This window comes from Phoca vitulina, unplaced genomic scaffold (assembly GCF_004348235.1).
Source record: "Phoca vitulina isolate PV1807 unplaced genomic scaffold, GSC_HSeal_1.0 scaffold52, whole genome shotgun sequence".
Lineage (NCBI taxonomy): Eukaryota > Metazoa > Chordata > Mammalia > Carnivora > Phocidae > Phoca > Phoca vitulina.
Genome location: NW_022589755.1, coordinates 1,138,956 through 1,162,304, shown reverse-complemented (window position 1 = coordinate 1,162,304; position 23,349 = coordinate 1,138,956). Strand labels below are relative to the sequence as shown.

Here is a 23,349-nt window from a genome sequence, read left to right as displayed (position 1 = left end):
CATGGTAGACATTACAAACAGGTGTGAGAGCAAAGTGGCCATGGTAAAGGTATGAGAGAGTGGCTGATCTGGCAGGTGGCCAATGCTTCTAAGTTATGAGTAGACAGGAGATTGATGTGAATGAAGGCAGAGGAGTAATTGACACAGGACGGCACTGAGGCCAGGACTAAGTGCTTTTCCACCACCCTTTGATTCACCAGTCCTTTGTGCTTAGGGGGTTGGGTCAGGACAAGAGAGAACAGACTCCAGGCCAGAAACCACCTGATACCGCACAGAATCCGGGAGGCCCCAGGAGAGTAGGGTTGAGAAATACTGCCTTCTTGAATGTCCAAGCAAAAGAGAAAAAAGTAGTTTGTAGTATGGACTCTTGATTAAGTGGTTTGCATAAAATTGGCATGCTTCTGTCTGTGCCCTTTGCCATTTCTAAAAATTGGCTAGGCCTGGGAAGGGCAGTCTCTCTCCCAGGTCAGCAAAATTTTTTAAAATGTCAAAACATTGTATTAAACAGTTTTTTAAAAATGATTAATACACACTCACCTAGTCAGCATGCATTTGTCAGATATCAGGTTGCTGGAGTGGAATGGAGGAAGAGACACCCCAAGCAGAGGGTTTCTGTGGAAGAAGTGTCACAGGTCAGGACTTCAAAGGCAGGTCCATCAGCCCAGAACACTCACCCATGTGAGAAGTGTGTCTGGTCTCATTCCTGAAATACATTTTGCACGTGGCTGATCTACCTGGGCAGAACCCATACTTGTTTGGGACATATGCAAACCTACACCAACTTCAGAAGCATTCTAGGGCAAAGAAACTCTCAAAAAAGGGATATGGACAGGGTCTGGTTTGTGAAGAGCTGCAGATTGCATGTGTCAGGGAAGTGCATGTAGGGAAGTTGGGAAGGACTTCCTGGCCATACTGGGCCTTCTCCAGCCTGAGGCCATTCCCAAAGGTCAGTAGCCCAACAAAATTACCGAGTGTGGGGAGGCCTTTTACAGTGGAAAAAACTCATTACACATCTGGTGAATGTGAGAAAGCTTCCACCACAAAGACATTCTTGATCACCATCTCAGAGTCTGCACTGGAAAAAGGCTTTATGAGTCTAGCAAATGTAGGAAAGCGTTTTCCGGGAAATACTCACTGGTTCAGCTCCAGGCAGTCCACACTGGAGGAAGGCCTTAACAAGTGCAATGAATGACGTGGGATATCCTTTTTTTAATTTTAAATTTTACTTATTTTTTTTAGAGCAAGAGCGAGTGGGGGGTGAGGGGCAGAGGGGGAGAGAGGGTCAAGCAGGCTCCAGACTCAGCGCAGAGGGACGAGCAGACTCCGCGATGAGCACGGAGCCCCATGCGGGGCTTGATCTCACAATCCTGAGATCATGACCTGAGCCAAAATCAAGAGTCAGACACTCAACTGACTGAGCCACCCAGGCACCCCAGAATGTGGGACGTCCTTTAGCCAAAATTCCTACCTCGGTGACCATTGGACAGTTCGTGCTGGAGAAAGGCCTTATACATGTGGCAAATGTGGTATATCCTTTAGTCAAAGCTTCCACCTTACCATACCCTGCAGAATTCACACTGGAGAAAGGCCTTATGAGTGTGGTCATTGTAGGAAATCCTTTAGACAGCCAACCTCATTATGCATGAGAGAGGACAGTGGAGAAAGGCCTTACAAGTTTGTCAAATGTGGCAAAGCCTTTATGTACAAATATAACCTTGTTCAGCATCAGAGAACTCAGAGTGGAGAAAGGCCTTATGACTGGAGCTAATGTGGAACATTCTTTCTTTTTTTTTTTAAGGATTTTATTTATTTGAGAACGAGAGAGAGAGAGAGAGAGAGCACAAGCAGGGGGAGCGGCAGGCAGAGGGAGAAGCAGACTCCTCGCTGAGCAAGGAGCCCGATGCGGGACTCGATCCTAGGACCCTGGGATCATGACCTGAGCCGAAAGCAGCCACTTAATTGACTGAGCCACCCAGGCATTTTTTTTTAAAAGCCAAGTTTCCCTTTAAGAAAGCCATGAGTAACCTAGATAACTGATTGCTTGAGTGACCTCCCTTTTCCCTTTTCACACCCTAACGTCCAGCCCACTTTTACACTTTAAATCCGCTTAACTTTAAATCACTATTGGCGGATTTAAAGCATTAGTGAACCTGCAAAACCTGGGCACCCCACCCTTGGACAATAGAGGCAGAGCCCCAGGTCCAAGCTTCCTCTCTTCCTCTCTACCCTTGACCTGCTATGCGGCCCTTGGCATGCCTTGTACCCTCCGGGACCTGTGAGTAATAAATCTTGTTCTTCGAAATTCGCTAATGGTTTTTGCCAAAGTGCAACTTGCAGTCGTAGTAAGAACTACAAGAGCCAGGAGCACCTGGGTGGCTCAGTTGGTTAAGGGTCTGACTCTTGATCTCAGCTCAGGTCTTGATCTCAGGGTTTTGAGTTTAAGCTACAGGAGCCAATCCAACCACGAACATTGGCTCTGTGGGGCTCACCACAAGTACTATGGCCCAGGCAAGTACCTCAGGCATTTCTAGCTGTAGCCTCACTTTCAATAGGTGAGACAGACATAGGAGACTTGTTACTATCCAACTGAGAAATAGTTTGTAATGTTTCTCCTTTTCTACCCAAAGAATTAGTGTTGGACTTTCCCTGCACACCAGCCTATTTTCCTTTCATCTACTCCACCTAAAGTCACCCCCTTGGTAATCTCATCCAGTCTCATCTTTTCAATAGCTCCTAGGAAATTACAAACTAACAGTTTTCAGACTTACTTTTCTGTCAACACTACTGTCGAAAATTCTAGAGATGTGCCTGCTGCCTTGACAGCTATATTCACATGCTTAACAGGCATCTTGTACTTAACTATGTTGGTATCTCAATTCCTGATCTTCCCTCCTAACCCATTTCTGCTGCTCTCCCACAATCTCAGCTGATGGCAGTTCACTTACTCTGTTCATGCATGAAGTTTGGGAGTCCTTTTCCACACCTTTCTTATGTTCATGCCCTATCTGCAACCCCAGCTGAAAATCCTTTAGGGATTAAAAGAAATAACTTCAGAATATATCAAGTGTCTAATGATGCTGTACCCAGTACCGCTCCAACTTTGATTGCAGACCTCATTCCCTCTCACCTAGATGTCTGTAATAAGTCATCTAGCTAGTCATCCCTTGGCTTCCAACCTTACCTCTCTTCACTTACTCAGCCCACCTTCTCTTCACTTCTCATTCAGGCACTTAGCATGATGTTCCAGTTCCTGTCATGATTCCTCTATCAATCTGAGTAAAATGGAAAGTTTTTCCAGTGGCCTACAGTGCCTTTCATGATCCAACGTACCTTCTACCAAGCTGTTCCTCACTCACACGCTTTTGGTTGCATTAGCTTTCTTACTCTAACTGGAACATGAAAGGTATGCACTGGCCCAAGGCATTTATTCTAGTTGTTTCCTCTGTGGAACACAAGGCTATACAAATGGTTAACCCCACATTCTTTTATTTTTTTTTTTAAGATTTTATTTATTTATTTATTTGACAGAGGGAGCGAGAGAGGGAACACAAGAAGGGGAGTGGGAGAGGGAGAAGCAGGCTTCCTGTGGAGCAGGGAGCCCGATGTAGGGCTCGATCCCAGGACCCTGGGATCATGACCTGAGCCACCCAGGCACCCCTCCCCCCCACATTCTTTTATTAATGGAGCAGCCTACTCAACTCTCTTTTTTTTCCAGCTTTATTGAGGAATAGTTGACAAACGCTCTTCAATATCACAACCGATCTGCACTCTCCTGCACTTCTCATTGTTGTTACCCTGTTTTCTATTTCAAAGCACCTATCCCCTTAAAAGACACTATGTTGTTTATATTTACTTTTATTATTCTGATTAATATCCTTAATATGATTATAAGCAACATGAGATAGGGTTTGTTGTCTTGTTTCCTGAGACATAACCCACCAAAAAGACTAACACACCAATATGCTCAATAAATGTTTATTGAAATAAAAAAAATGAGACACCGCTGCCTCCTTGTTCATCTTTACTACACTAGAAATGTTTTCTTAATTCTCTTTCTCTGTGTCTCCCTCAAATCTGGTATTTTTAAGTATCCACAAGGATTTTTAAGACATCACATTTGGAGACAAACCCTCAGGATAGCCAGGAACCCAGAATGCAGTCTGCTCACATCATTACCTTATTTTATAGGACAGAAGGTCCTTTGCTCACCTGCTATTGATATTTAAATTATCTCAATAATTAAAGATATGTATTCTCCCTGGTATTACTGGCACTTTTTATGGGTAACATTAATATCAGTAGCATTCAGGGACTTGCACATTTTGCAAATGTTTTGCAGAGATCATCTCAACTCTTCATGTAGATGCAGTCACAGCAATTAGAGGTGAAGTGATAATAACTTCCCAGAAGGAGATGAGATCACAGATACAGAGACCTCTATCTCAGGGCTCATATATTTATTTTCTACACGTGCATGGATACAACCATGACAGCCACTGTCCTGGCAGCAAGTGACAATTTGGTAAGTGCTATTTCCAGATAAGTGTCAAATTATAAGAATAGAACATTATGCAAATCATAAATATTATCTTGAAAATCAATTCTGCTTGTTTGGGTTGGGACATAAATACAAAGAGAGGCACTGGGATGGTTTCTGAGGGACCCAGAGACATGTCACCCTTGTCTACTTGCTTTAGGGTTACCTACTTTTCCGTGTTCTCTCTGATAGCCTGAGTTCATCTTTCATCTCTGACCAAACTGACTGATCCTCACAATACCCAGTCTGAAGCCTCCACTATGCATGAAGTGAAGATCAGTAAGAAGGTGTGTTTAACTTACAGCTACTGAGTATTCTTTTAGCATTTCTATAGCCATTATTGGCATACACATTTTTTTTTTTCATTTTCAGGCATAATTTGCTAATGGAAGTTGGTAGGAATATTTTTTTCAACCCTTTACTGATGTTTTCCCAGAGCTATCCTGCCACTATCTTTGAATGACTACATAATCATTATTAATGGTTTTCAGTGATTTTCATTTCACAACTTTTTCTGAGATAATTGCAGCTCCTCATACAGACACCCTCCCTGCAATAACAGTAGGAATGATAATAACTTCCCATCAAATGGACGAGATGTTGGTGTCCCAAAACCTTACCTCATGGTATCCCCTTTGCACATGTGCTCCCATATTGGGAACACTGTAGACACTGTCCTATTTCAAAATGACATTTGGTAAGTGGCTCTTTAAATAGTTGTCAGATTCCTAAAAGGGACTGATGTATCTAAGGCTATGGAGTAAGAAATACGGATATAAAACCCATGTTCCTCAGAGTTGGACACGATCGCTGAGAGTCATTTTCTGTGGGAACCCCAAACAGAGTTCCACCCTTGTCCTCCTGCTTTACAGCAGCCCAACATCCCTTTTGTATCTTCTCTGTTCTGTCCCTGTGTGGAGTCTTTTTCTTGTGTTCTTGACCCAGCATACTGAAATTCACAAAACTGACTCTAAGGTTTCAAGCTAGAGGCACTTGAAAAGAAAAAAGATAAACTATTAGGTGGATACATTTTGTGTCTGAATGACTCTAGAACAGATTTATAGTCATTGGGAGCATCTGAAATAACACTGAGAATTCAGGAGAATGCTAAGCTTCAAGAAGTCTGAAATGTCTCTAAACACAGGTGATCACTTGATCTTAGTCAAAAGGCCGAGAAGCGATAAAACACAGGTGATCAGTGGCAGACAACACTCCTCATAAATCTTAAGTGCAGCCCCTGAAAGGAGAGAAGGCCCTCCCCCACCCTCGGAAGCTGGAGACACCACCTCTCAGTATCTCTCCCTCTCAGTCCTTCCCCGTGGGTTTCCAGGTGAGCGACGACCAGCGCCAGGGCTTTTCAGCTGTGAGAACTACATTACCCAGAGGGCGCTGCGCCGGTCGCCGTCGGCGTGTAGCTAACGGAGGCTCCTGAGAAGGGCAACTTCGCGCGTGCGCATCGCGTCGGGGCGGGACTTCGGCGTCCTCTTCGTGGCGGTTGTTTTGGCTGCTCTTAGGTCTGTTCGCTGAATCACACCCTCTGATGCGCCGGTGGAGACTGAGGTAACAGGACCGGGAAGGCGCGAGAGGAGGCGCTGTCCCCTGGGGTCCGCGGCTGGCGACGCCGCCCGGGCTGCCCTGCGCGGGGGCCGGGACGGGGACCGCGGGTCCGGGTGTCCGCTCCGCCACCGAGTCCGATGGCGGCGGCCGCGCGCAGGGCCCCGGCTCAGGTGAGCGCTCGTCCCCCGGGCCCTCCCGCCGTCCCCCCACCCAGACCCCGAAGGCCCGAGCGCGGGGCGCCGGCTCGCGTCCCTGCGGCCCAGGCCCCGGTGTCCGGGACGGGGAGGCGGCGGCGGGCGGGGGCCCCGTGCGGGAGCGGGCTCCGGGCCGAGGGGGCTGCGGCGGGAGGACTCTGCCCTCAGGGGACAGCGCGTGAGGGGGTCACGCCTGGACTGCGGGCCGAGGTGCCGGACCTTCGTTCCGAGGGCCCTGGAGGGTCGTGAACAGAAGAGGGACACAGTCAGTGTGAGGGTGTTCACAGCTTTCCAGAAGCTGCTCAAGGGAGTGAACAGGTTGGGATGGGGGTGATGAAGGCAAAGAGGCCCCGGAAGTGGAGTTCTTGTCCAGGGTCGCAGAGCTGGTGGCAGCACTGCAGACTGAAGCACAGAGGTCAGCCTGAGGTCACGGGGTTCCAGGGCTGGGTGAGACGCAGGGGAGCCTGGAGCCCATGGAACCCTGCCACGGTCACCTGCCTCTCGCAGCTCTCTTCATGCAGATTGTTACAAGTACAGAAGCACTTAGGGAACCGCGAGAGGTGAGTGAGTGGGTGGTGTTCCAGAACCTCACTGGTCCTGATCCCTCCCATGATCTTGGTGATTGTGGTGTCCTGGAACTCTTCACTTACCATTCTTCCGGGCCTTGGGCCTGGGGACTGGAACAGATTCTAAGCCAGGGTCCTCAGATCAGGCTAGAGGTTATATGGAGTGGTTCCTGTTGCTGGCAACCAATGGAGTGAGGTGTGGAGGAAGGTTGCCCCAGCATAGGTACCAGTGTGTGCAGACCCTTGGAGGGGAGACTGAGCTGAATAAGGGAACCTCAGGGTCCTTTCTTGTGGGAACGGAGAGCAAGGGGGCAGGAGCCAGACCTGGATGGCACCCTGAGAAGTTGGGTGTCTATTTGTGGAGTGGCAGACATCATAAACACAAGTGAAAGACAGAAGTGGTGGTGGGAACAGTGTAGAAGTGTATGAGATGGCCACCATGTACAGACGGCCAAGGCTTCTGAGGGATGAGATGCACCTGCACATGAGGTGGATGCAGAGCCATAGGGGTGGTGGAGGCAGTGAGGCCAGGACTGCTGCTTATTCAGTGCTCTGGGGTCACCAGGATTTTGTCATGACCTTGGTGTGTCAAGGGAGTTTCAGCCAGGCACGTGGATTAGCTCAGGGGCCCAGTGGTCATGTAGGAGAATTGCTGGACCTGGGGTGGAAGGTCTCTGGCACTGGTTTTGAATGAGGGTTAGGAACAGAGGAAGGCTTGACAGGCGAGAGCCCATCGAGTACAGCACAAGTGGAGGAGGGTCATGGGTGGTTGTGAGTGGCTGAGGTTGAAGCAAGGACTAGTCAGGCAGGGAGAGCTGTAGAGCAGGATTCTGGGCTGCCTCTGCCACTGGAGATGGGGCAGTTCTGGATCCTGTTTGAATTGCCAGCACTCTATGCCATGTGCTGAATAACATGGAGCAAGGAGAACTGGGGGAGGGAGTGGGAACTGAAGGCCCGAGGGCCCTGGCATTGAGGACATCAGGGTGAAATGGGAGCCACACCCTTAGTTATGTCTGGGGGTTATGATCTGGGGGATCCTAGCAGAATTGCTTAACGAGAAAGAGTATTTCCCTGCAGGCCAGGCCCAGAGCTTAGGTATCGTCTAACTGCCCACCTGCCTGTGGCTGCTGTGGATGGATATAGTGATCAAAGGGACCAGGAGGAGAGAGTGGGCATCAGTGGCATCAGGGCATCTCTTCTCTGAGATGCGGAAATGAGGAGGTGGGTGAGCAGGGGAAGAATGAGTGGGTAGATGAACTTGGGGTCCTAGGAGAGAAGCTGATTATAGAATGAACCGTCCCATTATTGGCAGAGTTGTGTGACCTTTGAGGATGTGGCCGTGTACTTCTCCCAGGAGGAGTGGGGGCTCTTTGATGAGGCACAGAGGTTCCTGTACCACAATGTTATGCTAGAGAACTTTGCACTTACAACATCCATGGGTAAGGCCTTCATTTTCCTCTCAGTATCCTGAACTGTCTTTCTCCCTCTCGCAGAACCAAACCTTGGGCTTCTAACTTCCCACTTCCTTGGCATATGTGTTATGGGTGCCAGTGCTGAGCTGTGTGCCCTGTCCCATGCAATGCACTCCTCAAGCAGCCCTAACACCTGCGACCCCATAGTGTGCAGGGAAAGGTCTAGGAGTCTGGAGTCTGGCAACCACCCTAATGGACCTCACTTCATTCACTCTCTCCCTGGTGGGATGACTGTGTCCAGATCGATGGCACCTTGTGCCCCAGGTTTTGCCCCTTCTTTTTATTTTATTTATTTATTTGACAGAGAGAAAGCGTACAAGTGGGGAGAGGGAGAGGGAGAAGGAGGCTCCCCGCTGAGCAGGTAGCCTGATGCGGGGCTCGATCCCAGGACCCCGAGATCATGACTTGAGCCAAAGGCAGACACTTAACCGACTGAGCCACCCAGGTGCCCCTGCCCCTTCTTTTTTTTTTTTTTTTAATTGAGATGTAATTGACATAACATTATGTTAGTTTCAGGTGTACAGCATAATGATTTGATATTTATATATATTGCAGAATGCTTACCATATTACATCTGATTAGCATTCATCACCATACAGAGTTCCAAATATTTTTTTCTTGTCATGAGAACTTTTAAAGATTCCTTGTGATTGCCTATATCAGGAATTGTAAGCATTGTCATGGTCACTATTTACATGGTCCATAGACCTTTCTTTTTCTTTTCTTTTTTTTTTTTTAGATTTACTTATTTTAGAGAGAGCACATGCGCATGAGGGCATGAGCAGGAGGGGCAGAAGGAGAGGGAGAGAGAATCTCAAGCAGACTCCCCGCTGAGCATGGAACCCAACGCAGAGCTTGATCTCATGACCCTGAGATCTTGACCTGAGCAGAAACCAAGAGTCAGATGCTTAACTGACTACACCACCCAGGCACCCCCTATGTGGTCCATAGACCTTTCTTGAAAGACCCTCTTTTGAGATTTTATTGTAATGTTCTTTCCTGTGGTCTAATGTTTCCTGAGTTGCTCTGGGCCGGTGCTGACCACTCACCTGTCCTGTCTTTCCCTAAGGACTTGCTTCATTCGGGTCCCATGTAGTTACACAACTGGGAGTCTAGGGAGCGCCCTGCTTGCTTCACAGGGTGAACATGACAGGATGGTCTCCGAGGAAGCCTGGCCCTGGTGAGTGGCTGCTGGTGGGGGGTGGGGGGCATGACATCAGGGCTGTGTTCCGAGCATACCAGGAACCTGCCCTGTGTCCACCAGTGTTTTGGTACATTGCCACTGGACACATCATTTACACTGTTTTCTGCGTACTTGACACTTTTCTGATTCTGAGTGACATTTCATCTGTGACTTCCATTCCCTGGCCGTCCCCAGGTTTCTGACCTCCATGTATCATTTGTTCCTCTCCACTGCATGGTCTGTAGTTCTCCCACACGTAATGTGTTGTGAGGTATGCACATAGCCTTAAACCCAGATACTCAGTCCCACTTGTATTTCCCTCGGCCTGGACACAACCATCATTCTGTGTAGCGCGGACTTGTCCCCAGACAACAAGTTCCTGCTGAAGGCTGTTGGAGAGGAGTGAATCCGTGATTCTGCCTCCCCTCCCTGTGTTGCACCCCATACTTGTGCCCTTTGTCTCAAAAGGTCTCCCTCATTCTCATCTTTAGAGGCCCAGTACTGCAAAGCAGCCCTCCCTTCACATTGCTGCCTCATTCTGAAATTACTCCCATGGATTAAACATTTTATTTATTTATTTGAGAGAGAGAGTGAGAAAGAGCATGAGAGGGGAGAGGGTCAAAGAGAGAAGCAGACTCCCCGCTGAGCTGAGAGCCCAATGTGGGACTCGATCCCAGGACTCCGGGATTATGACCTGAGCCGAAGGCAGATGCTTAACCAGCTGAGCCACCCAGGCGCCCCTATAACACACATCCTTGATGGGACTTCACTCTCTGCAAAGTTAAAATATACTGTATCAGTATTTCTCCACTTTTCACATTGTTGGTTTGGAGCAGAGGATGAGGAAGTACCTTCTGAGCAGAGCGTTCCTGTTAGAAGGAGTATCACAGGTCAGGACTTCTAAGGCAGACTCATCAATCCAAAAGACTCATTTCTGTGAGAATTGTGTCCCAGTATTTTTTTTTAAAGATTTTATTTATTTTTTGACAGAAACACAGCGAGAGAGGAACACAAGCAGGGGGAGTGGGAGAGGGAGAAGCAGGCTTCCCGCTGAGCAGGGAGCCCGATGTGGGGCTTGATCCCAGGACCCTGGGACCATGACCTGACCCAAAGGCAGATGCTTAACTGACTGAGCCACCCAGGCGTCCCTGTGTCCCAGTATTGAAAGACGATTTGCACCCTTCTGAGCCAAGCAGCATATTCTGGGCAGAAGTCATACTTGGGTGGGGCATCCAGAGGCTTCTGGTTTGGTGCAAACCTTCACCAGTACCAAAAGCATGACAGTGGAGAGAAAATCTTCAGAATAGATGTGAACAGTGCCTTGTTTGTGATGAGCTGCAGATTCCATGTATCAGGGAAGCCCTTCACCTGTGGGGAGTGTGGAAGGGACTTTCCAGCTACCTCAGGCCTTCTCCAGCACCCGGACACTCCCAGCGGTGAGAAGCCACAGTGCAGCATTGAGTGTGGGGAGCCCTTTAACAGTGGAATAAGTCACAAGTGGATTGAATGCAGGACAGTTTTCAGTAGCACTCACATCCTTCACCACCAGTGACTCCACACTGGAGAAGGTCTTGATGAATTTAGCAAATGTGGAAAAGCCATCAGCTACCTCTTCAGCACCAGCAAATTCACGCTGGGGAAAGGGCTTACGAGTGTAGTGAATGTGGGAGATGCTTTAGCCACAAAACCCGTCTCATCTGAGGAGTTCACGCTGGAGCAAAGCCTTACGAGTGCATAGAATGTGGCAGATCTTTTAGCCAGAAATCTGACCTCATTCAGCACTGGAGAGTTCACATACAACATGGTGAGTTTGGACATGTGTAAACACTTAGGAAACCATCATTGTTATCAGTGATGATGAGCATGTCCGTCACCTGCGTCTTTTCCTTATTCCCTTTTATAATCTCTCCTTGACCCTCCAGGCCACCTTTGATTTACATTCCTTTACAACTGATTGCATTTTCTAGAATTTTATGATTGATCATAAAGTGTTTACCCTTTTTTTCTGTTTTCTTGACACTGCTTTGAGATTCATAAATGGTGCTTATAGGACTATTTAATTCTTATGCTTTTTCTTTCATGTGTCGTCAACAATATTTATCCATTCATCGGTTTATGGGTATTTTGGTTATTTCCACTGTTCAGCTATTGGAAATCTGATGTGAAAATTTGTTTATAATTCTTTATATGGATATATGTTTAATTTTTCTTATATTAATGACTGATGCACTGTCTGAGTCATAGGGTAGGTAAATATTTAACTTTTTAAAAAATACTGCCAAACTGTAATCTAAAATGGTTGTGTCTTTTTGTACTCCCACCAGCAGTTGTGAGACTTCCAATTCCTTCACACCCTTGTCAATGCCTGGTAAGATGACTTTTTAATTTTACTGTTTTAAAATAAGCATTGGTATCTCATTCATTTTAGTTGCATTTCCTTATGGATTGATGATGTTGAGCATTATTTCATGTATTTGCCATCTATTTATCTTTTTTAAAATATTTTATTTATTTATTTGACAGAGAGAGAAAGAGCACAGCACAAGGAAGGGGAGCAGCAGGCAGAGGGAGAGTGAGAGGGAGAAGCAGGCTTCGCGCCGATCAGGGAGCCCGCTGTGGGACTCGATCCCAGGACCCTGGGATCATGACGTGAGCCAAAGGCAGACGCTTAACCAACTGAGCCACCCAGGCACCCCTCTATTTATCTTTTTTAATAAAATGCCTATTTTTCACTTCGGGCTAGTTTCTATTTTATGAAATTTGGTTATTTTCCCTTTAATAACACATAAGATGATGAAACAACAAAGACTTATGTTGGAATTTTATTTGTTCTTCAGTAATGTGAGCAACTTCTTTGTTGTGTGGAATAATTGTTTTTGAATACTGGAAGAATATTCTGTCATTTTTTTTCTTTAATTTTTCTTGGGGGCATGTGCAATGTAGTGGCTACCTATACCATTTAGTAGCATATTTTCCATCACTTTTCTAGGTGTAGACATTTGATATATTCAGCAATACAATAAATTAAGCCCTAGTTTGCAGCATTTGCCAACTTCCTTGGTATAAGTTCTCCCACGATGGCCAGTTTCAAACCGAAAACGAGGTTGGGACGAGTTGGCAGGAGCACACCGTTCTCTTCACCCTGTTGATACAGTAGCCAGAGATAACCTCAAGAACACGTATGATAAAACAGTGAATGACAAGGGAGTGATGCTGTTTGGGTATTTGTAATTTAAAGTTTGATATATAATTGACAAATGCACATATTTGAAATGTATATTTTGATGTTTTGAGTCATAAAAACTAAAGTTTCGGGGCGCCTGGGTGGCTCAGTCGTTAAGCGTCTGCCTTCGGCTCAGGTCATGACCCAGAGTCCTGGGATCGAGCCCCGCATCGGGCTCCCTGCTCCGCGGGAAGCCTGCTTCTCCCTCTCCCACTCCCCCTGCTTGTGTTCCTGCTCTCGCTGTCTCTCTCTGTCAAATAAATAAAATCTTTAAAACAAACAAACAAACAAAAAACTAAAGTTTCCATGTGCCCTTTTTAAATTCGTTCTTCCCGCCATATAGAATTACTGATACGAGGACATACTCTATCATTTGAATTAGTAATGGCTACTTTCAAATATAAACAGAAGTGGAAAAGACTCTCATGGAGCCTCAGTCTTCCATCGTTTTTTATGGTCTTTCTGGTTTCATCTTCCTTTGTACATATCAGTGGGCTATTTTACCCATGAAACATAGACATCATGTTTTTCAATGCATACTAAAGAATGCTTTTCTAAAATGTAAGAGCTTTTTCATAATGCTAATAACTTTCTCCCAGAATAAAAATATTTTAAATTATGATAAATATGAAAAATTCAATGATGAATTTTATCAGTTTTCTCAAAAATGTGTTTGTTCTTTAAGGTAGACTAGTTACAGGGGCACCTGGGTGGCTCAGTCGTTAAGCAACTGTCTTCCGCTCAGGTCATGATCCCAGGGTCCTGGGATCGAGCCCCACATCGGGCTCCCTGCTCTGCGGGAAGCCTGCTTCTCCCTCTCCCACTCCCCCTGCTTGTGTTCCCTCTCGCTATGTCTCTCTGTCAAATAAATAAATAAAATCTTTAAAAAAAGGTAGACTAGTTACAATCAGGATACAAAATACGGGGCGCCTGGGTGGCTCAGTCGGTTGAGTGTCTACCTTCAGCTCAGGTCATGATACCATAGTCCTGGGACCGAGCACCACATCGGGCTCATGCTCGGTGGGGAGCCTGCTTCTCTTTCTCCCTCTGCCACTCCCTGTGCTTGTGCTCTCTTTCTTTCAAATAAATAAATAAAATCTTTTCTTAAAAAAAAAAGGGTACAAAATGTGTTTTGTGGGTCTGTTAACCTATAGGTGCTGTAGGAAACAGAACGCCACAACGACCACTGGTGCATGTTCGTTCGGACTCTGAGATCTCTGAGAAAACTCGAGATTGCAGGGTTAAAAATAACCCGAAAGGATCAGAGTGAAATGCCCTTGGGACGTGTGTGGTCAGTTCTAAAGTACGCAGCAGAAGATGTTTAGTAGATAGGAAGCCAGCTGTGAACAGCACACTGGGCACTCCCCTCTTTGTTCCTTTATTCTGTTTTAAAGATTCTTACGTGCTTGACTAATCCTGTATACGTGGAGGAATGTGCCTTCCTACGCCCCTGCTGTAAATCATTAGAGATCTATATCGCTGTAGAAGGTATGTGAGAGGATGGAAAATAAACCTCGGCGCCTCGGGCAGTTTGCTCGGGGTCCCCTGTGCCTCGCTATGCTGTCGTCTCTTTTTCTCAGTTACTTCGCTGCCCCAGGTCCCCGACTCTCAGAGGTTGACAGGTGCCACTTATCTCTTTTTTAGTATTTACTTGTTGAAGTGATGAGCCATGTGTCCATTACAGTTTGCAGCGTTCTGGCTTTGGCTCCCTGTAGCTCGTAACATGCTGACCCTTCCCCCAGTTTCCTGTGCACTAGGTATCAGTGAATGACGCGTCCCCGCAGATGGGCGTCTGGTGGTGGCAGCACCTGGAAACACGTTCAGGTGTTCGAGGGGATGGATGCGTGGCGACGGCCTGCAGTGCAGCCTGGGGACACACACACACTCAGGTACAGGGAGCCCTGTGTGGCAGGCGTGTGATACTGACTCCCCTCAGCACGTCCTGGGAGACCTGACGTGCACCCTGGGAGCGTGCGTGACGAGTGCGCGATGCCGACATCCTCAGCGTTGCGTGGACATGCATGCAGACACCATGTCCCCGACACTGATGGTGGGGACAGATGGGAGGCGCTCACAGCTGGTATATGTAGAACTCACTGGGGACCTGAGAGGTAGACATGAGGTCTTGACACCTCCTAGTAAGTACGGGGACACAAATTGCACAGACACTCCACAGGGACTCGGGACAGGCATGGTGTAGGGGCACTACTGAGTCTGGTGTGTGGGCCACGCAGTCATGGTACAGTCCCCCCGGACCAAGTACAGTGTGGCAGGGGCAGCCTGGTTTGGAAGGAACAGCCCTCTCCTCTGTCACTGCGGGTTTGAGTGCACTGATGGGGGCAGAGGCGGGGCCTTTATAGTCATCCCTGTTTCCTTAAGGCCTGGGCCACAGTCCTTAGGTAGGGGAGATGGTTTTAGAGGGCGTGCTGACATGGCATCAGGTGGCATAGGTGGGCATTCTGGGAGCCAGTCCTTCTTCCCTTCTCTTTCCTTCCTGATTGGCATCAGGAGAAAGTCTTGGTTTAGTGCTGACTCTGTATGCCCCCCCCTAAATATTACTGACTTCCCCTTTGGCAAACAGGGAGCAGTCCTAAGCAGGCCCCATGAGTTTGCTAGGATGTAATAGCATTATTTTGATTTTATTGTTGTGTTTTCATGGTAACCTATCCTTTATGGCAAGGAAAACTTTTTCCCATTTACCAGAAAGATGTAAAGACTACAATAATTTAAGAAAAATAAAATGTGTATCCGTTTAAAGAGAAGAAAGTATTTTTCTTTAAGATCTATTTATTTTGGGAGAGTGAGTGAGTGAGTGGGGGGATGGGCAGAGGGAGAGAATTTCAAGCAGACTCCCTGCTGAGTGGGGAGCCTGATGCGTGGCTTGATCCCAGGACCCTGAGATTATGACTTGAGCCAAAATCAAGTTGGCTGCTCAACCAACTGAGCCACCCAGGCGCCCCTAGGGAAGAAATTATTAAAAAAAAAAACAAAAAAACAGAGCTAACATCCCCTGAACACCAACCACACGTCTGGCCTGTTCAGGGCCCCAGTAGTGCCTCACTCAGTTAATCTTCCCCGTACCTGTCACCTCAGCGGAGTAAGGAATATGTGCCCACCGCAGGAAGTGCCTCACATCTGAGCTCACACGCTGTAGGTGACATGCCTCTGGCTTCGGTGGTAAGGCTTCTTCAGGAATGTTGGAAGTGTTTGGAAATGCTGGGAGGTGGATGATACTTGGTGTCTGGGTAAATGTGTTTATTTTATTCAGTATAGATTAGTTTGCCTTTTTTAAAATTTCACATAAATCTAATCCTTACTCCTTGTGTGGCTTCTCTTATGTGGCACAGTTATTTTGGCATTTATCTCTGTGGTGTCATGAATAGTTAGGATTTTTTTTTTAATAGTATACTATATAGATATATATTTTATACTCTACAAATGTAACACCATTTGTTTATTCATTCATCTGTTAATTAACATTTGGATTGTTTTTCAGTTCTTGCTTTTTACAGATAAATCTGCCACAGATGTTTATGTGAAGTCTTCATGGAAATATGTTTCGTTTCTTTTGAGTTCATACCTAGGAGTAGAGTGTCTGAGTCAGGGGGTAGGTAGATATTTCTCTTATTAAGAAACTGCCAAACTGGGGCACCTGCGGGGTGGGTGGCTCTGTTAGGCATCTGCCTTTGGCTCAGGTCACAATGATCTTGGGCTCCCTGCTCAGTGGGGAGTCTGCTTTTCCCTCTCCCTCTGCCCCTGCTTGTACGCTTTCTCTCTGTCCTTTGCTGGTTGAGTAATCATTCCAGAGGGCAGTCTCCTATTTGTATGAAAATGAAGGAATCCAAATTATAATATCAATGACCTATTTTATAGTAGGATAGTAACAGAATAATTCACCATAAGCAAATTGGATTATTTTGTGTGAGTACAGTTCCATATAAGGATGGCAAAGTCAGAGATTTACTCCTGTTTCATTCAGATGCAAATGTACAATGGCCACTACCACACTATTACTACCCCCAAACAATAGGGCACGCAAATTAAAATAAAAACACTGTAAAGGAAAAACACTAAAGGATCTCATTTGTAGAGGATATAATTACCTTCTTTTTATATGTAGAGGATTAATTTAAAATGTAGTAGAATTAATGATACCCAAATATAAGAAAAACATACAAAATTAATAGTTTTCAGATATCTCAGCATTAATTAATATACATATATTTTAAATACCTATTTTACAACATCCTTACATATTCATAAAAACTTGAATAATGAGGAGAGAGTTATCCCAAATGTCTTTTTTCAGGAGGCTGGGCCTGTGGTGACAGTCACCACAATCAGAGGATGGGTGGTGGGGAATCAGCAGAACCCTAAGACATAATTTAAAATTCTCTGATCTCACCTCAAATTATCCAGTCACCTGGTGCAGTAATGACAGTGCCTGCTTGGGGAGTTGAGAATAACTCTGGAAAGCTTTCTGTCTCTTCTATCGATTAGCAGAAACAATAGTGATTAATAATGCTCTTCCAAGAAGCAGGGGGAAACATTAGTGAGAGAAACTTTCCTGTGATCTGTGGAGACTGAGAATCTCCCCAGAGGGGGGCAATAAATAGTGAGATCTGGGTCAGGAGATACTGCAGCCCAAGGAGATAGTCTAAGTGGACAATGTGCTTCCATGATAAGGTTTCTATCCGTATTTATTATTATTGTTATTATTTAAAGATTTTATTTATTTATTTGACAGAGAGATAGAGAGCACAGATAGGCAGAGTGGCAGGCAGAAGGAGAAGCAGGCTCTCTGCTGAGCAGGGAGCCTGATGCGGGGCTCGATCCCAGGGCCCTGGGATCATGACCTGAGCTGAAGGCAGACGCTTAACCGACTGAGCCACCCAGGCGCCCCCAAATTTATTATTAATATTAACGATTCTTCAGACCTCAGAGAAGCATCCTTATTCATGATGTGGGCAGAGAAATAACATCTTACAAAAGAACCAGAAAATGAGTTGTGGATAGATAAGGAGGAAAAGGAAGACTGGGAGAGTATAGATTGGATTTCAAGAAAAGAAAGAGCCTAAAAGCATCCAAAGATACTAGAGTGGCTACTTTTAAAAGACCTGGAAGTGACCATTGCATTTAGTGACCGTAAGCTTTAGCTGACCATGCTGACAGCAGTCCTGGAGGACCTACAGGCCGGAGCCCGTGGGTCGTAGGGGGCAGCCTGCCATGAGACAGGGACAGACTAGATACCCGCTTTTAGCTCTGAAAGGAACAGACATGGGGCGCCTGGGTGGCTCAGTTAAGCGTCTGCCTTCGACTCAGGTCACGATCCCAGGGAGCCTGCTTTTCTCTCTCCCTCTGCCTGCTGCTCCCCCTGCTTGTGCTCTTTCTCTCTCTGTCAAATAAATAAATAAAATCTTTAAAAAAAAATAAAGGAGAAGACATGAAAACTTCCTCTCCCTTAAGTCCTCCCATACAACTAATTGAAGTACACAAGAAATGAAGACAGAAAAAAATGGTCAACTCTTCAACTCACCAGTCAACATTACTTTGTCAGTGTAGGAGTCAGAGAATGTCAGTCATTTGGTTAACACCTTGCAATGTTCCCTAGCTTTTCTGAGAAAAGGCAGAATCCTTGCAGAGTCCTGGGGAGCCTCACTGGCCTTGGTGCCGTGTTGCCTCTCTAAGCTCTTCTCTGACGAGCTCCTTCCGCTCTCCTGGTTCTATGTGCATGGCTGCCGGCTTTGCTGGGTCACGACTGCTGCCTCTTCCCTCTGCTTTCATCTCACCTCCCCACTACCCACGTGAGCCTCCCGCCGCATCTCTTTTCTTTTCTTTTTTTTTTTTTAATATATTTTTATTTATTTATTTGACAGAGACACAGTGAGAGAGGGAACACAAGCAGGGGGAGTGGGAGAGGGAGGGGCAGGCCTCCCGCCGAGCGGAGAGCCAGATGCGGGGCTCGATCCCAGGACTCCGGGATCATGACCTGAGCTGAAGGCAGACGCTTAACGACTGAGCCACCCAGGCGCCCCCCGCATCTCTTTTCAACTCTTGCCTCACAGTAAGGCCTCTCCTTATATCTCATCCTATCCGCACCCCTACCCTACTCTTTCCCCTGACTGTTTTTTTTTTTTTTTTTTAAGATTTTACTTATCTGACAGAGAGCACAAGTAGGGGGAGTGGTGGGCAGAGGGAGAAGGAGCCTCCCCTCTGGGCAAGGACCCCCAAAGCGGGACTTGATCCCAGGACCCTGGGATCATGACCTGAGCGGAAGGCAGACGCTTAACCAACTGAGCCACCCAGGCGCCCCTCCCCTAACTGGTTTGGTGCTGGTTTTCTGGCTTTCTTCCATGATCTTTCTCATACACTGAGAATAATGGGTGACAGGTTATGTGCTTCATGGATTTGTTGATTGAAACAGTGCCTAAAGTTTTCTCCACTTTCTACAGGTTTGTCTCTAACACTCTGGCAGTTCCTTCTCATTTCCCCCTCATTGTTCTGCTCTTCAAGGTGGTTACTGCACATGGTTCTCTGAAATAAAACGTGATCCTAGTTGGGAGACACACCCTCAGGTTGGCCGCAAACACAGCTGCCCCTGTCCCAAGTCTCTCCGGATAAAGTAAGTGGTACTTACTACAGCATACAGGAATGTAAACCCTTCTCAAACCTCCTTCTGGGATCATCTTAAGTCCCTGTACAGGCATGGTCAGTACATTATAGATGGGATGATAATTACTTCCCAGCAAGGGGGCTGACCTCATGGTGGGCCAAACCATTCTCCTGAGGATAAAATGCCCCCTTTTCATTTGTGCTCTGTGACCATGACGGCCGCTGTCCCCCCAAGGAAATGTAATTTGGTAAATAGACCTTCTCTTTAGGCAAAGCACAGAAATAGAATATTTACTAGAAAACCTAATATTCCTGACACTAATATAGCACTGTATGTTAATTATACTGGAATTGAAAAAGAAAAGGAAAAAAGAAAACCTAATAAATAGTGTGTGGAAATTTAATGATCTTGTTTCTCCTGAGGTTGCAATATGAGCCCTGATAAATATAGGTAGGAGGCATATTTTCCAAGTGTTCCTCAAATGTTTAGTCCTCATCTTCCTGTCCAGGGGTGCATGAGATTTAACCTCTGTCTTCTCTGTTATTGCTGCATCTGGAGTCTTCCTAAGTAAATACACTGAACTCAAAGTCTTCGTCCTCTTACATCTAAGCAAATGTTAATTCTATTTTAGAGACTAGATTGTACAGGCAGGAAAGCCAATCTGTGCCAGTTCAATCTGTTTTTGTTATAGAAATTCTTTAGTATGTAAAATTTTTATCCTGTTAGATCAGATTATGGAAACTTGTTTTAATTTAGTTATATACACATGAGATGCACAATTTATTTAATCGCCTTTTAATTTTTCTCCCCCTGCATCTAGGGGTCTGTTTTCAAATCAGTAAGTAATTAAGAACTAGCATTATGCTTGCAGCACTTGCATTTGCTTAGTACCTGGGGGTAAAGTTCTTTTCCCCCCCCTCCATCTTAGGCCCATGTCCCCTAGAGCGGCATGCTTTTTTTTTCCCCCTGAGGCTTTGCTCCTGTCTTTGGTTGATAAGCTGAAAGTGGGAGGAGAAAGGGCCCTGGTCTATCCAGGCAGTAGCCTCCCCTGGTAAGGCCCCAACTACAGGATAATCAGCCGTTTTTTGCCTTTTTTCTTTTTCTTTCTTTTCTTTTCCCTCTTCTCTTAGCAAAACCTTTTAGAATGGCTCTTATCTGTAGGCAGCTAATTGTTACACCCCCCCACCGCCCCCGTGGGCTGTCCATCTGACCATCTCTCCAAGTGGTGTTCTCCCTCTCCAGGGCGTCCCGATCAGCCTCAGAGGGGCTGGGACCACGAGCGACCCCAGGAGGGATGAGGGGTGGGGTGGGGGCAGCCAGGACCCTTAGGAGGGGTCGGGGAGGACTGTGCGGGGAACGTGCAGCCTGCCCCCAGAGGGAGGGGCGCGAGTGATCTTCCCCAAGGGCTACTGCGAAGCACCGAGCGGGTCTCCCTCTCGGCCCAGCCTCCAGGCAGCGCGCAGCGGTGTGCCTCGGGGGAGGTGCGCAGCTCGGTGGCTGGAGACCTCCTGAAATCCCTGTCACCAGAGGCGCACTGAGAAGTATTGCTTTACATGCCGGGTGGCTGGGAATCCGGGAGCCAGGGGATAATTACCCCTTCTTGTCGGGATCGCGGCTGTAGAGCGGTATCTCGGGTGTATTGTTGGGATGGGGACAGGGTCCGCACTTTGAGAGGCAGACTTGGCTACACTCGGAAGGAAGGGCAACACCGAGGAGCGCCGAGCAGGGCACTGAATGCCAAGACAGGAAGTCTTCCCGGAGGGCTCAGGCAGTTGGCGCAGTAAACAAGCCAGGCAGTAAGTGCTCAGTCAAAGGCATCTCTTGGGGGCGCCTGGGTGGCTCAGTTGGTTAAGCGACTGCCTTTGGCTCAGGTCATGATCCTGGAGTCCCGGGATCGAGTCCCGCATCGGGCTCCCTGCTCAGCAGGGAGTCTGCATCTCCGTCTGACCCTCCCCCCTCTCATGCTCTCTCTCATTCTCTTTCTCAAATAAATAAATAAAATCTTAAAAAAAAAAAGGCATCTCTTGGGGACTTTCCCCAGAGTTCAGAATCATCCCCTCCCCCTGGCCAAATGGAGGAATAATTCCCCTTTAAGGGAATTATTAATTATTACTAATCTTTAAGGATCACTCCAACACGGCAGCAGAAATTACACTTGGAGAGGCATATTAAAGAATTTATTATACTCACAGGTCCTAGAAGAGAGAGGCCAGATGCAGACTCAGGAGCCAGATGGAGGAGAGCTCAGGAAGCCGGTTCAACCAAGCAGGAGGGGAGCAGAGAGAGACAGAGACACAGAACAAAGACCAACCGGAGTCAGAGACAGGAGAAAGCAAGAAGGAACACTTGTGGCAGGGGCCAGCCTTATCACGCTGGTGCATTGGTCACCTGGTGTTCACAGCCTGTTTGTGGGGATGTTGAAGCATCAGGGACATAGGAAGTTTAAAAATTTTAGTTCACTGAGTGTGTGTGTGTTGTTTGATTGTTTTATGGGCTACGTTGTGTTTGGGTGTCTCTAATAGCATGTCTCTAAAAATAGTGATAAGCGTGAGACTGAAAACCTCCACCTTCTTCTCTTTTGTTTGTGGGTTCAGGATTCTTTTTGTTGTGCCTGTGACATTAGATTTCTAGTAAATATCTGTGGCTGATGCAAAGTAGATTAAACTTCATTTCCTATTTAGAGAAATAGAAGTCATGCTAAATAAAAAGTGATACAAAGGTTGCAAAAGTTGGAGAGCAGGAATGACCAGGAATTGTAGATGGGTTCCATGTGACCCCGACATGTAACCAGATGTAAAAGTGCTTTGATAGACTCTGAACTCAGCACTCGCTTTGGATCTGCGGAATTTGTTGGGATTTCTAAAGCTTTCGCCTCTCTCAGCCTTTGATTAGTGATAACTTAGTCTGTCTAACTGCTTAAGTCCCAGCCAGAAAAACTGTGGGGTGGGCATTTTCCTATTACTGTCCCTGAAAGAGAGATGCACCCAGCTTAATCCCTAATTGTGCCTGCACAAGGAAATGAGATAGGACTTTATTTGTCCATGAATGACTGCAGTTCTTAACAGCATGTTAATCTAGAATTCACTGAGATTCACAGAACATTTGTAGACTCAGTTCACCTTTTTTATTTTTAAATTTTTTGATGACTTTCATCTTACATAAATTATACACTTTTACATACTCTCATTGAATTACGTAATTTTTAGCTTCTATTTTTGGCATTGCTTACTAAATATTTGCCCTAACTCTTGGAAGAAATACACACATTTCTAAGTGGTTTATTTATGTGCTCCATACACACTTGTTAGAACAGTGCGTAAACCTGACACTTCAGATTCCGTGTTTATGATTACTCTTCCAGCTACTCTAAATGTCCTCTTCAACTCTCTCTCCAACCTGTTATTGCTCACTGTGCTCATGAATGAAAAAGAATCACCTTTTGGAGATAATAGCCTCAGAGTGACCAAGGTTCCAACACAGACACATGCTCTCATACCTAAATGACTTCTCAAAGTCACTGAGGTCTTAAATTTTTTCACCCTTCCCTGATGTTTCCCCAGAGCTTCCTGCCACTATCTTTAAAGAAATACATAAACATTATCAATAACTCTGTCATTTCTATTTCACTACTGTCTTTCTGAGATAATCTGAATTCCCCTTGCAGAACTTTCCCTTCAGTAACAGAAATAATCATTATTTCCCAGCAAGCTGATGAGACCATGCAGTTCAGGTGCTCCCTTCCTCTTGAGATTCAGATACCCCCTTAGTATTGGGGTTCGTTGCTCCTTTTGCACTTGTGCTGCAAGTGTGAAAACTGCAGCTACTGTCCCATACCAAAGTAGCATTTGTTGGGGCGCCTGGGTGGCTCAGTTGGTTAAGCATCTGCCTTCAGCTCAGGTCATGATCTCAGGGTCCTGGGATCAAGCCCCACCTCAGGCTCTCTGCTCATCGGGGAGTCATCTTCTCCCTCTCACTCTCCCTCTGTGCTCTCTCTCTCTCAAATA

The 23,349-nt window shown here is 46.3% G+C and overlaps 1 long non-coding RNA gene across 4 annotated transcripts; it reads left to right on the top strand.

Annotated features, from left to right (window-relative positions):
* Window positions 1–6,011: 6,011 nt before the first annotated feature.
* On the top strand, window positions 6,012–14,464 carry LOC116622059. 4 transcript variants are annotated; one of them, XR_004297519.1, is made up of 6 exons: window positions 6,012–6,097; window positions 7,932–8,075; window positions 8,167–8,293; window positions 9,396–9,506; window positions 11,837–11,877; window positions 14,127–14,464. It is a non-coding gene; the product is annotated as an uncharacterized LOC116622059 (long non-coding RNA). The 4 variants fall into 4 exon arrangements; XR_004297518.1 differs by lacking the exon at window positions 7,932–8,075; XR_004297521.1 differs by lacking the exon at window positions 7,932–8,075 and having other exon boundaries at window positions 11,834–11,877.
* Window positions 14,465–23,349: the final 8,885 nt, after the last annotated feature.